Genomic DNA, 12,339 nt, shown 5'->3' on the forward strand with positions numbered 1-12,339 from the left:
GAATGTGTTGTATGTAAAGATTTACCTCCTCCCTCCCCAACACCACAGATGATGCATGAGAGAGATGGAAAGAGGGAGAGAGGGGAGAGAAAGAGATGTGGGAAGCAATGGGGATAGAGAAAAAGAGAGGGGGAGATGGAGACAGAGAGGGGAGAGAGCGAACGAGAGAGAGGGGGGAGATTGAGAGAGGGGGAGAGAAAGAGCGATTGAGAAGGAGGGAAAGGGACTAGTTAATTTTGAAAGACATGAATAGAGTAATAAAGGATCATCATAAAATCACAGATCATCTGATGAAGAGAAGACTGGGCTCTGGCTGTGTGTGTTGGTCAGTGTGTGTGTGTGTGTGTGTGCCATAAGGTATGTGTGTGCAGACGCTAGTGTGTTTGTATGTGTGTGTGTTCATTTCATTGTAATAATGGCCAATGCTTTTTGGCTCAAAGACAGACAGCCTCCTTCTTATGTGGGGTTAATCCCTGTGTGTGACAGACCTACCCCAGCCCTGAGTACCTCAGACAGAGACAGATTGAGGGAGGGAGGGAGCGAGGGAGGGAGAGACAAAGAGAGTGTGAGAGCAGATGAGAGGGTGGAGCAGTCCAGGGACATTTGTGTGTAGTGTTTGTGTGTGTGTGTAGTGTTTGTGTGTGTGTGTATACCTCAGCCTATATTTGCTTACCTCAGCTATCAGCAGAGGCCTGCTTCCCACAGTAATAGTAATGAGCTACTGAACATTAAACACCCCACACACACACACACACACGCACAAACTCACCCACCACCTAATTTCTAAAACAGAGAGAGAGAGAGACAGAGAGAGAGAGAGAGAAGGCATGTATATGAAAGGAAGAGAGCGGAAGGGACAAGGGGAGTGATAAAGAGACAGAGTTAGAGATGATAAAGAAGAGAGACAGATAATATAACCCATTCCCCTCAACCCCCTCAGTCCCCATCCACCCGCTCGCATCTTCCCTCCCCACCCGGAAACCATGTTTTCCATCCCTTCCCATCCCTCCTAGCCCCCCTCCTCCCGCATTTTCATCTAGCATTTCGTGCTTGGAAATACAATTTAAAGTTTGGAACAGATAGCCCTACAGCGTCTTTCCCTCTCTGTAAATGTGTTAATTTAATCCAGGATCTCTAACCTTTACATTTTTGAAAGCGCACTGTGGATTTTATCCCAATAGCCGAAAGAGGAGGCATTGAGCTCACGAAATTCAACCGAGGCAATATATTAATGTTCACAATATATATTCTGCCGGTTAGAGCAACTGGGATATTGGTCCATATACTGAGATTGAATTGATTTGAGCGTTCTGTTGAAGTTTTTGGCAATGGTTTTATCTAAAGAAGGAAATATATATTCCTAAATATTTAAAATGGGAAATGATTGGGATTCCATAAATAGAGATAGGGTCCTCTGTCGGGTTCTTGAGGGGGAGTAGGACAGATTCAGTTCGATTTATTTCATAACTTGAGATGGAGCTGAATTTGTCTATGATCTTCAAAGCGTTTGGGAGAGATTGAAATAGATTGTCTAGATAAAGTAAGATATTGTCGGTGTATAATTAGATGACGTGATCCGTAGAATTTAGTGATTTTGTTGTAATTTCTTTTCATTGTCAAACTACCTGGGCCAGGGGCTTAATATATAATAAAAATAGCAGACGTGAGCTGGGATCGACTTGCCTGCTACTTCTAGTTATTCTGAATAGAGCAGAGCAGGTATTGTCTGTTATTACTATGGCTGAGGGATTAGCATATAATATTTTAATTATATTAATGAAATTGGAGCTAAGCCCCATCTGTCCCAAAACCGACTAAAGATATGACCATTCTAGTCCATCAAAAGCTTTTTCTGCGTCGAGAGATAGAACTGCCCAAGGAGCTTTTAGTTTCTGATGAAGCATGCAAGATACAGTATGTAATAGACAACAGAGGTTATCTGAGGATAATAGTTTTTTAACAAGCCCGCTTTGGTCTGAATATACCAATTTGGGTAGTGAGAGCACTGTGTGGCATCCTTATGTTTTTTTAAATAAAAATGAAAAGAGTGCTGTATTTACATTTGTCCTGACGTGACTTTCATTAATATGATGAATGTTATTTATCGAATCAACTAACTATGTTTAATTGTTCCTCGATTAAATGAATCATGTAACAATTAACTCATTAGGATTTCTGGTCTAACCATTTTCAGCCGTGTAGCCACAGCTCCACGCTTTCTGGTCTAATGTAAATTTCGTTACCAAGGCTTTTTATGGACTCTTGTAAAAGGGCCATTCCTACTTGCTGACACGTTCTCTGAGCTCACTCGGGGCGTGGCTACTGACTGTGCATAGCTTATATGAAAACCTATGATCTCGTTAGAAAACTAAAATCACATTCCTATGTTAACAAAAATACTTTCATCATTTTTCATTTCTTATACACAACGTATTGGATGAGGACTTGACAGATAGAATATGTATACTTTCCAAATTACAGTACTTTCTTGAAACCATCCTTAATGACATCACAAAATAATAAACAATATGACATGTGTTTGAAGTTTGTTAGCCAGTAGACGACTGGGTCGATTACCTTGGAAGTAATGGTTCAGTCGAACTCGATTGGATTGTGTAGTGTCGAGAACTATGCTGAGATGCTGTGAGAACAAGAAATCTGCTGACACTGTCCTCGATTATAATTATTTATTACATTGAAGATCTCAGCGCCAATTTAGACTTCTGCAGACGTCTGGAGAACAACGGCCCAATCTCTTAATATGTTGTTCTCCCCTCCTTTGTCCCAAACCATAGTATATATATCCTATGTAACCTGATATGGGTGTTTTCCCCTACAGACCAATCCCAGGACTCCACATAACAGACTTCCTCTGTTTTAGGGTTCCCCTATAGAAATGCTCTCCAGATGCTTCCTCAAGCTGAGTCAACATCCTCTAAGACACCATTTGCAGACGTCAGCAAAGTCATAAATTGTTCAGACACTACATATTTCCCCCCTTCGAGACTAATTAAGTCTCGAAAACAAAAAGAATAGGATAATGACAAATAACAATTTATCTTATTGAGTAATTTTAGCAATAAACCAAAAACAAATTTTTCTATGGAGTGTAAATTAATTTCTATGAAATATGAACAAATCTTTATGGAGTGTGAGAGCGAAAAACCTGTCTGGCAGCTTTCTTTCCAAATATCCATCAATCAATCAAGACAGTAAAATTCTCTCACAGCCCCTCTGCCCCAGGCAACCACTTAAGTACTCCAGATCAATTCATAAATCTTTATCAATGCATTTTAAACTATGATACAATTGAATACACCTTAAAGCCTCAGATGAAAATTACAGGCCTCTCTCATCTTTTTAAGTGGGAGAACTTGCACAATTGCTGGCTGACTAAATACTTTTTTCCCCCACTGTACCTGAATAATGAGCCAGTCATGGGATTCCATCTGTCGGCTTGTCCCCTTGTGTGTTGGGTTTGATGTGCTTCTCAAAGAAGTCTTGAGCTTCCTTGGCAGTGGAAAAATGTGTTGTGTTCTTGACGGTCATTATGAGTTTTGCCGGGTGGATGAAGCCTCATCTCAGGTGTAGCTTGCATAGCTGGGATCTCACCTCGCTGTAGGTCTCCCTCTGTTTTAGCAGTTCAGCACTCAGGTCTGGGTAGATGCTGATCCTCTTCCCTGCTTAGGTCAGAGCCTTGGATTCCGCTGTAAGGCGTTCAATTCGCTGCTTGACTTCAAAAAGCTGTAAGTCCGTACAATCAGACAGTGCGAGCTATCCCAACAGTTCATAGAAAATAATGCTCATGAAGGAAGTTGGGTTGCCCGCTTCCACACCAGTTTCAAGTCCTGTGAGCCGCACAATGATTTTAAAGTGATTCTGTTTTCTCTTTTAGGAGTTTGATTGTCCCTTCCAATTTAGCTTGCCCTGTTTAATGTTTTTTTTTAAATAATTGTATGTATTGAGTAAGTACTATATCTGATGTTTGTATGGTGTGGTTCCGGTGAATGTGTCATGGCTAGTTCCATCAGTGACTGATGGCTTGTGATTGGCATAGTAAACAAATTCTCTCCCCTCTTTCCCTTCTGTTGCTCTTCTTTACCCACTGCTCAGAGGAAGGCCCTCAAAATTGTCAAAGACTCCAGCCACCCTAGTCATAGACTGTTCTCCCTGCTACCGCACGGCAAGCGGTACCGGAGTGCCAAGTCTAGGTCCAAAAGACTTCTCAACAGCTTCTACCCCCAAGCCATAAGACTCCTGAACAGCTAATCATGGCTACCCGGACTATTTGCACTGCCCCCCCCACCCATCCCTTTTACGCTGCTGCTACTCTGTTAATTATTTATGCATAGTCACTTTAACTCTACCCACATGTACATATTACTTCAACTATCTCAACTAGCCGGTGCCCCCGCACATTGACTCTGCACCGGTACCCCCCTGTATATATAGCCTCCCTACTGTTATTTTATTTTACTTCTGCTCTTTTTTTCTCAACACTTTTTTAGTTGTTGTTTTATTTTTACTTTTTTTGTTAAAAATAAATGCACTGTTGGTTAAGGGCTGTAAGTAAGCATTTCACTGTAATGTCTGCACCTGTTGTATTCGGCGCATGTGACCAATAAAATTTGATTTGATTTGATTTGCTGCTCCCATCCCAACCTATCCCTCCTTCCTTCCCTCCCCCTCTCATTCTCTCTCTGGGGATGATTCTCCTCCATAGACAGACACTAACAAGCACCCTCCCTTCCGGCTCATCCCTGTGTGAGATGAGTGGACCCTGCAGCCCCCCAGCCTCCCATTGCCCCAGTCCTCTCACCCTGATAGAGCATCACACACCTCTCTCACCCCCCCACCTCCACACTAAGGCCCCCCTCACAGCCCTCCCCCTCTGTCCCTCTCTTCTGGACCAGGTTTGTGTGTGTGTGTGAATCAGCATGTGAATCACAGTGTGAAACGCTGCTGTCTAACCTCCAACAGAGCAGTCCTACACATACTGTGAGCAGAGAGAGACAGAGAGAGTGAGAAAAGCAAGAAGCTGTCAACTGTTGTGGATGTTTATTTGTATATTTCAATGTTTACCTATAAATCGTTTTTATTTGTCTGTGACATGGATTTATGTGTGGTCTGAGGTCAACAGGTGAATTTGAATGTGTCTAGACAACAACATAACACACCTGGAATTTCCTGTCATTTACACTCAAACGTCATTGTGACCATATGAGGCACTGATTGTCACCAGTAATGGCTGCCACGGAAGTCTCACATTCCCAAACGTAATTACTAACCTACTGTTATACCATCCTTGAGCGCCATGGAGACAGCAGAGGTATTAAACATAGGCAGAGGGAGGTAAATTAAGACTTGAAATGGGAGACGATAGAGAACCATGGGGTGGGTAGGGACTCCTGCCATCCATCATGCCCACACACAGTGTCTCATCTCTGGGTACCCACACAGGCCAGGGTCCCTGACACCTCCCAGTGGGCCGGCGGAAACTGTAATAGAGATTCCATTACATAAAACACATTCTGGATGCTGAGATCAACTAAACAGTGTATGAGGTCATCGCAGGAGATAGGGAAATCCCATGTGCACAGACATGACACATTAAATGGGTGCATTTATGTTTATGTGCACTTTGCATCCATATGGTCACGTAACACACCATTGTCACCGTAGTGTATATCTACGTATAGGGAGTTGTGTTTGGCAGCCAAACCCAAATCCTTTGTGTTCAGATGAAAATGACACCCTGCCATAGTAGTAAGCTGTGGTCTCCATAATGTTATATGCCCATACTTACTGTGTCGTTCACTGTGGCAGACAGTTAGCTTCAACAGCAAGAGTAGCATGCTCATAAAATGACATGGGCTTTACTGAGCCCTCTCTCTAAGAACAGCAGCCGGTACACAGATAATCTCTGGGAATTAAGGTAACTGTGAATGTGCATTTAGATTATCAATATGGGACATTCTAAAAATCACTCCTGGGTGGAGTTCTCTTCTCCTCCTCTCCCAACAGTGTTAACCCCCAACTGAAACAGCTGACCTGGTACATGTAGCTGCATCTATGTTGTGTACCCTATGGGGATGCTATCTCAGACAGAAAACAGGTAGGCTTCTGTCAAATTCTCTGTTCCACATGAAATTACCTACTGGTGCAAATGACCTGAATTGTTATTGCTGACAGACCAATCTGAGACTCAGAATGTGTGTGTATATCTATGTTTACATTGTTTACAGGACAGAATGCTTGTTGGAACTCCTCTGGTTTTCAGCCCTGATATCTCTTAGAGGCGTGTCTCTGCCTGTCTGCCTTCAGGGGTGGGTGGGACACAATCTTACAGACTCACAGTACAACCAATCCCCCCAACCCCTCACTCCTCTCCCCACCACCTCCCCAAAGACAGAAAGTGTGAGAGTTATCCAAAGATACTAAAGGTTCTGTCCTTAAACAAAAAAGCCCCAGAGCTGCCTGAAGAGGCATAACAAAAGCAGTCCGCAAAACACTAACTTATTTTCTAACTCCGAGGGTAGCTCCAGTCTACTGGGTTTCTGGGGTTTCACACACTCATACACAGAGAGGAAGAGGGAACATCCCAGAACTAGAACAAAATAAAACAGAACGTCAAAAATCTGTTCAAAAGATCAATTAGCTGCAGATTTCTCACATTTTCTGTATTAAATTGATTTGAGTCTTATCCAGGTAAGACCTATTGAGATTGATGTTACGTGAGATCGATGTTACAGTGAGGGAAAAAAGTATTTGATCCCCTGCTGATTTTGTAAGTTTGCCCACTGACAAAGAAATGATCAGTCTATAATTTTAATGGTAGGTTTATTTGAACATTGAGAGACAGAATAACAACAAATAAATCCAGAAAAACACATGTCAAAAATGTTATAAATTGATTTGCATTTTAATGAGGGAAATAAGTATTTGACCCCCTCTCAATCAGAAAGATTTCTGGCTCCCAGGTGTCTTTTATACAGGTAACGAGCTGAGATTAGGAGCACACTCTTAAAGGGAGTGCTCCTAATCTCAGTTTGTTACCTATATAAAAGACACCTGTCCACAGAAGCAATCAATCAATCAGATTCCAAACTCTCCACCATGGCCAAGACCAAAGAGCTCTCCTAGGATGTCAGGGACAAGATTGTAGACTGGAATGGGCTACAAGACCATCGCCAAGCAGCTTGGTGAGAAGGTGACAACAGTTGGTGCGATTATTCGCAAATGGAAGAAACACAAAATAACTGTCAATCACCCTCGGCCTGGGGCTCTATGCAAGATCTCACCTCATGGAGTTGCAATGATTATGAGAACAGTGAGAAATCAGCCCAGAACTACACAGAAGGATCTTGTCAATGATCTCAAGGCAGCTGGGACCATAGTCACCAAGAAATCAATTGGTAACACACTACGCCGTGAAGGACTCAAATCCTGCAGCGCTCGCAAGGTCCCCCTACTAAAGAAAGCACATATACAGGGCCATCTGAAGTTTGCCAATGAACATCTGAATGATTCAGAGGAGAACTGGATGAAAGTGTTGTGGTCAGATGAGACCAAAATCGAGCTCTTTGGCATCAACTCAACTCGCCGTGTTTGGAGGAGGAGGAATGCTGCCTATGACCCCAAGAACACCATCCCCACTGTCAAACATGGAGGTGGAAACATTATGCTTTGGGGGTCTTTTTCTGCTAAGGGGACAGGACAACTTCACTGCATCAAAGGGACGATGGACGGGGCCATGTACCGTCAAATCTTGGGTGAAAATCTCCTTCCCTCAGCCAGGGCATTGAAAATGGGTCGTGGATGGGTATTCCAGCATGACAATGACCCAAAACACACGGCCAAGGCAACAAAGGAGTGGCTCAAGAAGAAGCACATTAAGGTCCTGGAGTGGCCTAGCCAGTCTCCAGACCTTAATCCCATAGAAAATATGTGGAGGGAGCTCAAGGTTCGAGTTGCCAAACGTCAGCCTCGAAACCTTAATGACTTGGAGAAGATCTGCAAAGAGGAGTGGAACAAAATCCCTTCTGAGATGTGTGCAAACCTGGTGGCCAACTACAAGAAACGTCTGACCTCTGTGATTTTCAACAAGGGTTTTGCCACCAAGTACTAAGCCATGTTTTGCAGAGGGGTCAAATACTTATTTCCCTTATTAAAATGCTAATACATTTATAACATTTTTGACATGCGTTTTTCTGGATGTATTTGTTGTTATTCTGTCTCTCACTGTTCAAATAAACCTACCATTAAAATTATAGACTGACCATGTCTTTGTCAGTGGGCAAACGTACAAAATCAGTAGGGGATCAAATACTTTTTTCCCTCACTGTACGTGGAGCCCTGGCCAGAAGGAGGCATCACAATCATCCAGACAAATCTACCATGACCCACAATCTCACCCCTTCTCAAGGGAACATTTTCAGTCACTCCTGCCATGGAGTCAGTACTGATCTGCCGCTGTTGCTTACCATACCGTACTGTGGCTGTCAGACTGACTCACTGAGGAGAGGAAGTGATCTGTGCCTGCAGTGCATGCTGATAGTCTGATCTCCTCTTTCCTGTCCTCTCTCTGCCTCGAAAACAGTGGCCCCATCGACGTGTGTAATCTCCCAGTGGTCTTATCTTCCTCAGGAGAAGGAAGCGAATGAGGACAGTTAACGCCATGGTTCCTCTGTCTGTCGCCCCTCTCAACCTGAACCCCCTCTCATCCTGACCCCGGCCCCATGGATAAAGGCTATTGATCAATTGACAACGTGTCGCCATGATGGCTGCATTGTCTTATACTGGCTGTCAATGAATGGAGAAACACATTAAATGGAGGGTTTCACTGCAGGTTGGGGCCAAACCTCTGCCCTGAGGGACGATAGTGTACCTGGCTTCCCTAAGGACCACTGTGGGAATCTGCTCCTCTGCTCAGAGGGCATAAATGAACTGAACAGTCCCCTTTCAAGCAGTTTTAGAGTCTAGCTGTGAACCAGAGTGATTTTTCATTTGGTATTATATAACTGGTATAATACATTTCCCTCCTGTCAAGTTGTTTGATCTTGAGTGATAGGACACATAGGATTGAGTTTTTTTCTTTTTTTTAACTTCTCGCAAATGTATATATATATATATATATTGGGGAGAACAAGTATTTGATACACTGCCGATTTTGCAGGATTTCCTACTTACAAAGCATGTAGAGGTCTGTAATTTTATTATTCAAAAATCCAGAAAATCACATTGTATGATTTTGAAGTAATTAATTTGCATTTTATTGCATGATATAAGTATTTGATCACCTACCAACCAGTAAGAATTCCGTCTCTCACAGACCTGTTAGTTTTTCTTTAAGAAGCCCTCCTGTTCTCCACTCATTACCTGTATTAACTGCACCTGTTTGAACTCGTTACCTGTATAAAAGACACCTGTCCACACACTCTATCAAACAGACTCCAACCTCTCCACAATGGCCAAGACCAGAGAGCTGTGTAAGGACATCAGGGATAAAATTGTAGACCTGCACAAGGCTGGGATGGGCTACAGGACAATAGGCAAGCAGCTTGGTGAGAAGGCAACAACTGTTGGCGCAATTATTAGAAAATTGAAGAAGTTCAAGATGACGGTCAATCACCCTCGGTCTGGGGCTCCATGCAAGATCTCACCTCGTGGGGCATCAATGATCATGAGGAAGGTGAGGGATCAGCCCAGATCTACACGGCAGGACCTGGTCAATGACCTGAAGAGAGCTGGGACCACAGTCTCAAAGAAAACCATTAGTAACACACTACGCCGTCATGGATTAAAATCCTGCAGCGCACGCAAGGTCCCCCTGCTCAAGCCAGCGCATGTCCAGACCCGTCTGAAGTTTGCCAATGACCATCTGGATGATCCAGAGGAGGAATGGGAGAAGGTCATGTGGTCTGATGAGACAAAAATAGAGCTTTTTGGTCTAAACTTCACTCGCCGTGTTTGGAGGAAGAAGAAGGATAAGTACAACCCCAAGAACACCATCCCAACCGTGAAGCATGGAGGTGGAAACATCATTCTTTGGGGATGCTTTTCTGCAAAGGGGACAGGACGACTGCACCATATTGAGGGGAGGATGGATGGGGCCATGAATCGCGAGATCTTGGCCAACAACCTCCTTCCCTTAGTAAGAGCATTGAAGATGGGTCGTGGCTGGGTCTTCCAGCATGACAACGACCCGAAACACACAGCCAGGGCAACTAAGGAGTGGCTCCGTAAGAAGCATCTCAAGGTCCTGGAGTGGCCTAGCCAGTCTCCAGACCTGAATCCAATAGAAAATCTTTGGAGGGAGCTGAAAGTCCGTATTGCCCAGCGACAGCCCTGAAACCTGAAGGATCTGGAGAAGGTCTGTATGGAGGAGTGGGCCAAAATCCCTGCTGCAGTGTGTGCAAACCTGGTCAAGACATCTTTCTAACTGTGCTCTTTCACAAAAGCTCTCAGCCTATAACCTATATACTTATTATAGACACAGTATGCTTACATTATTAGTTATCTTGTTGTTATTAGTTGTTGTTAGTTGTTATTAGTCCCGTCCTTCAACTCCATTCAACACAACCCATCTATCTCTTAACACCATCCATATTGGATTTCTATTTGCCATATATTTTTCAACTGTACTGTGATGTTTTACAAAAGTTCTGAACCGTTCTATTCTGATTGTTTCTACAGATTGTAAATTGAAAATAAACATTTTTGCTAAAAGTATTATTATATTATTGATCGATTGACTATGACTTTTCAGATCACCCAGTAATGCTATCTGCAGGGTTAGCTCCAGGTAAATATTGCAATCCTTTAGCCATTCCTGGACCTGTGTCCAAAAACAAGCTACAAATGGACAGTACCAAAACAAATGATCCAATGATTCTGTCTCTTCGCAGCAAAATCTGCAGAGCTGGGATGATTGTATCCCCCATATAAATAACATTATATTGGTAGCAAAAAATTATAAGTTTTGAGTTATTAATAACAGTATGGTGTATGGGCCACCTGTGGATAACATTTTCAGTACCAATACTCTCTGAGGTGATTGGAGCTGGAAGACACTCATACACATGCGCACATACACACACATACACTCACAGACCAACATACACACACTGGAGCCTCTTTGGTCTGTCCACACCTTAGGTACAGTTGAAGTTGGAAGTTTACATACACTTAGGTTGGAGTCATTAAAACTCGTTTTTCAACCACTCCACAAATTTCTTGTGAACAAACTAGTTTTGGCAAGTCGGTTAGGACATCTACTTTGTGCATGACACAAGTAATCTTTCCAACAATTGTTTACAGACAGATTATTTCACTTATAATTCACTGTATCACAATTCCAGTGGGTCAGAAGTTTACGTACACTAATTTGACTGTTCCTTTAAACAGCTTGGAAAATTCCAGAAAATGATGTCATGGCTTTAGAAGCTTCTGATAGGCTAATTGACATAATTTGAGTCAATTGGAGGTGTACCTGTGGATGTATGTCAAGGCCTACCTTCAAACTTAGTGCCTCTTTCCTTGACATCATGGGAAAATCAAAAGAAGTCAGCCAAGACCTCAGAAAATACATTGTAGACCTCCACAAGTCTGGTTCATCCTTGGGAACAATTTCCAAACTCCTGAAGCTACCACGTTCATTTCTACAAACAATAGTATGCAAGTATAAACACCATGGGACCACGCAGCCGTCATACCGCTCAGGAAGGAAACGCGTTCTGTCTCCTAGAGATGAACGTACTTTTGTGCGAAAAGTGCAAATCAACAGCAAAGGACCTTGTGAAGATGCTGGAGGAAACAGGTACAAAAGTATCTATATCCACAGTAATATCGACTATATCCTATATCGATATAACCTGAAAGGCCGCTCAGCAAGGAAGAAGCCACTGCTCCAAAACCGCCATAAAAAAGCCATACTACGGTTTGCAACTGCACATGGGGAGAAAGATCGTACTTTTTGGAGAAATGTCCTCTGGTCTGATGAAACCAAAATAGAACTGTTTGCCCATAATGACCATCGTTATGTTTGGTGGAAAAAGGGGTTTTTTGCAAGCCGAAGAACACCATCCCAACCGTGAAGCACGGGGGTGGCAGCATCATCCTGTGGGGGTGCTTTGCTACAGGAGGGACTGATGCACTTCACAAAATAGATGGCGTCATGAGGAAGGAAAATTATGTGGATATATTGAAGCAACATCTCAAGACATCAGTCAGGAAGTTAAAGCTTGGTCGCAAATGGGTCTTCCAAATGGACAATGACCCCAAGCAGTCTTCCAAAATTGTGGCAAAATGGCTTAAGGTCAACAAAGTCAAGGTATTGGA

This window comes from Coregonus clupeaformis, chromosome 3 (assembly GCF_020615455.1).
Source record: "Coregonus clupeaformis isolate EN_2021a chromosome 3, ASM2061545v1, whole genome shotgun sequence".
Taxonomy (NCBI): domain Eukaryota; kingdom Metazoa; phylum Chordata; class Actinopteri; order Salmoniformes; family Salmonidae; genus Coregonus; species Coregonus clupeaformis.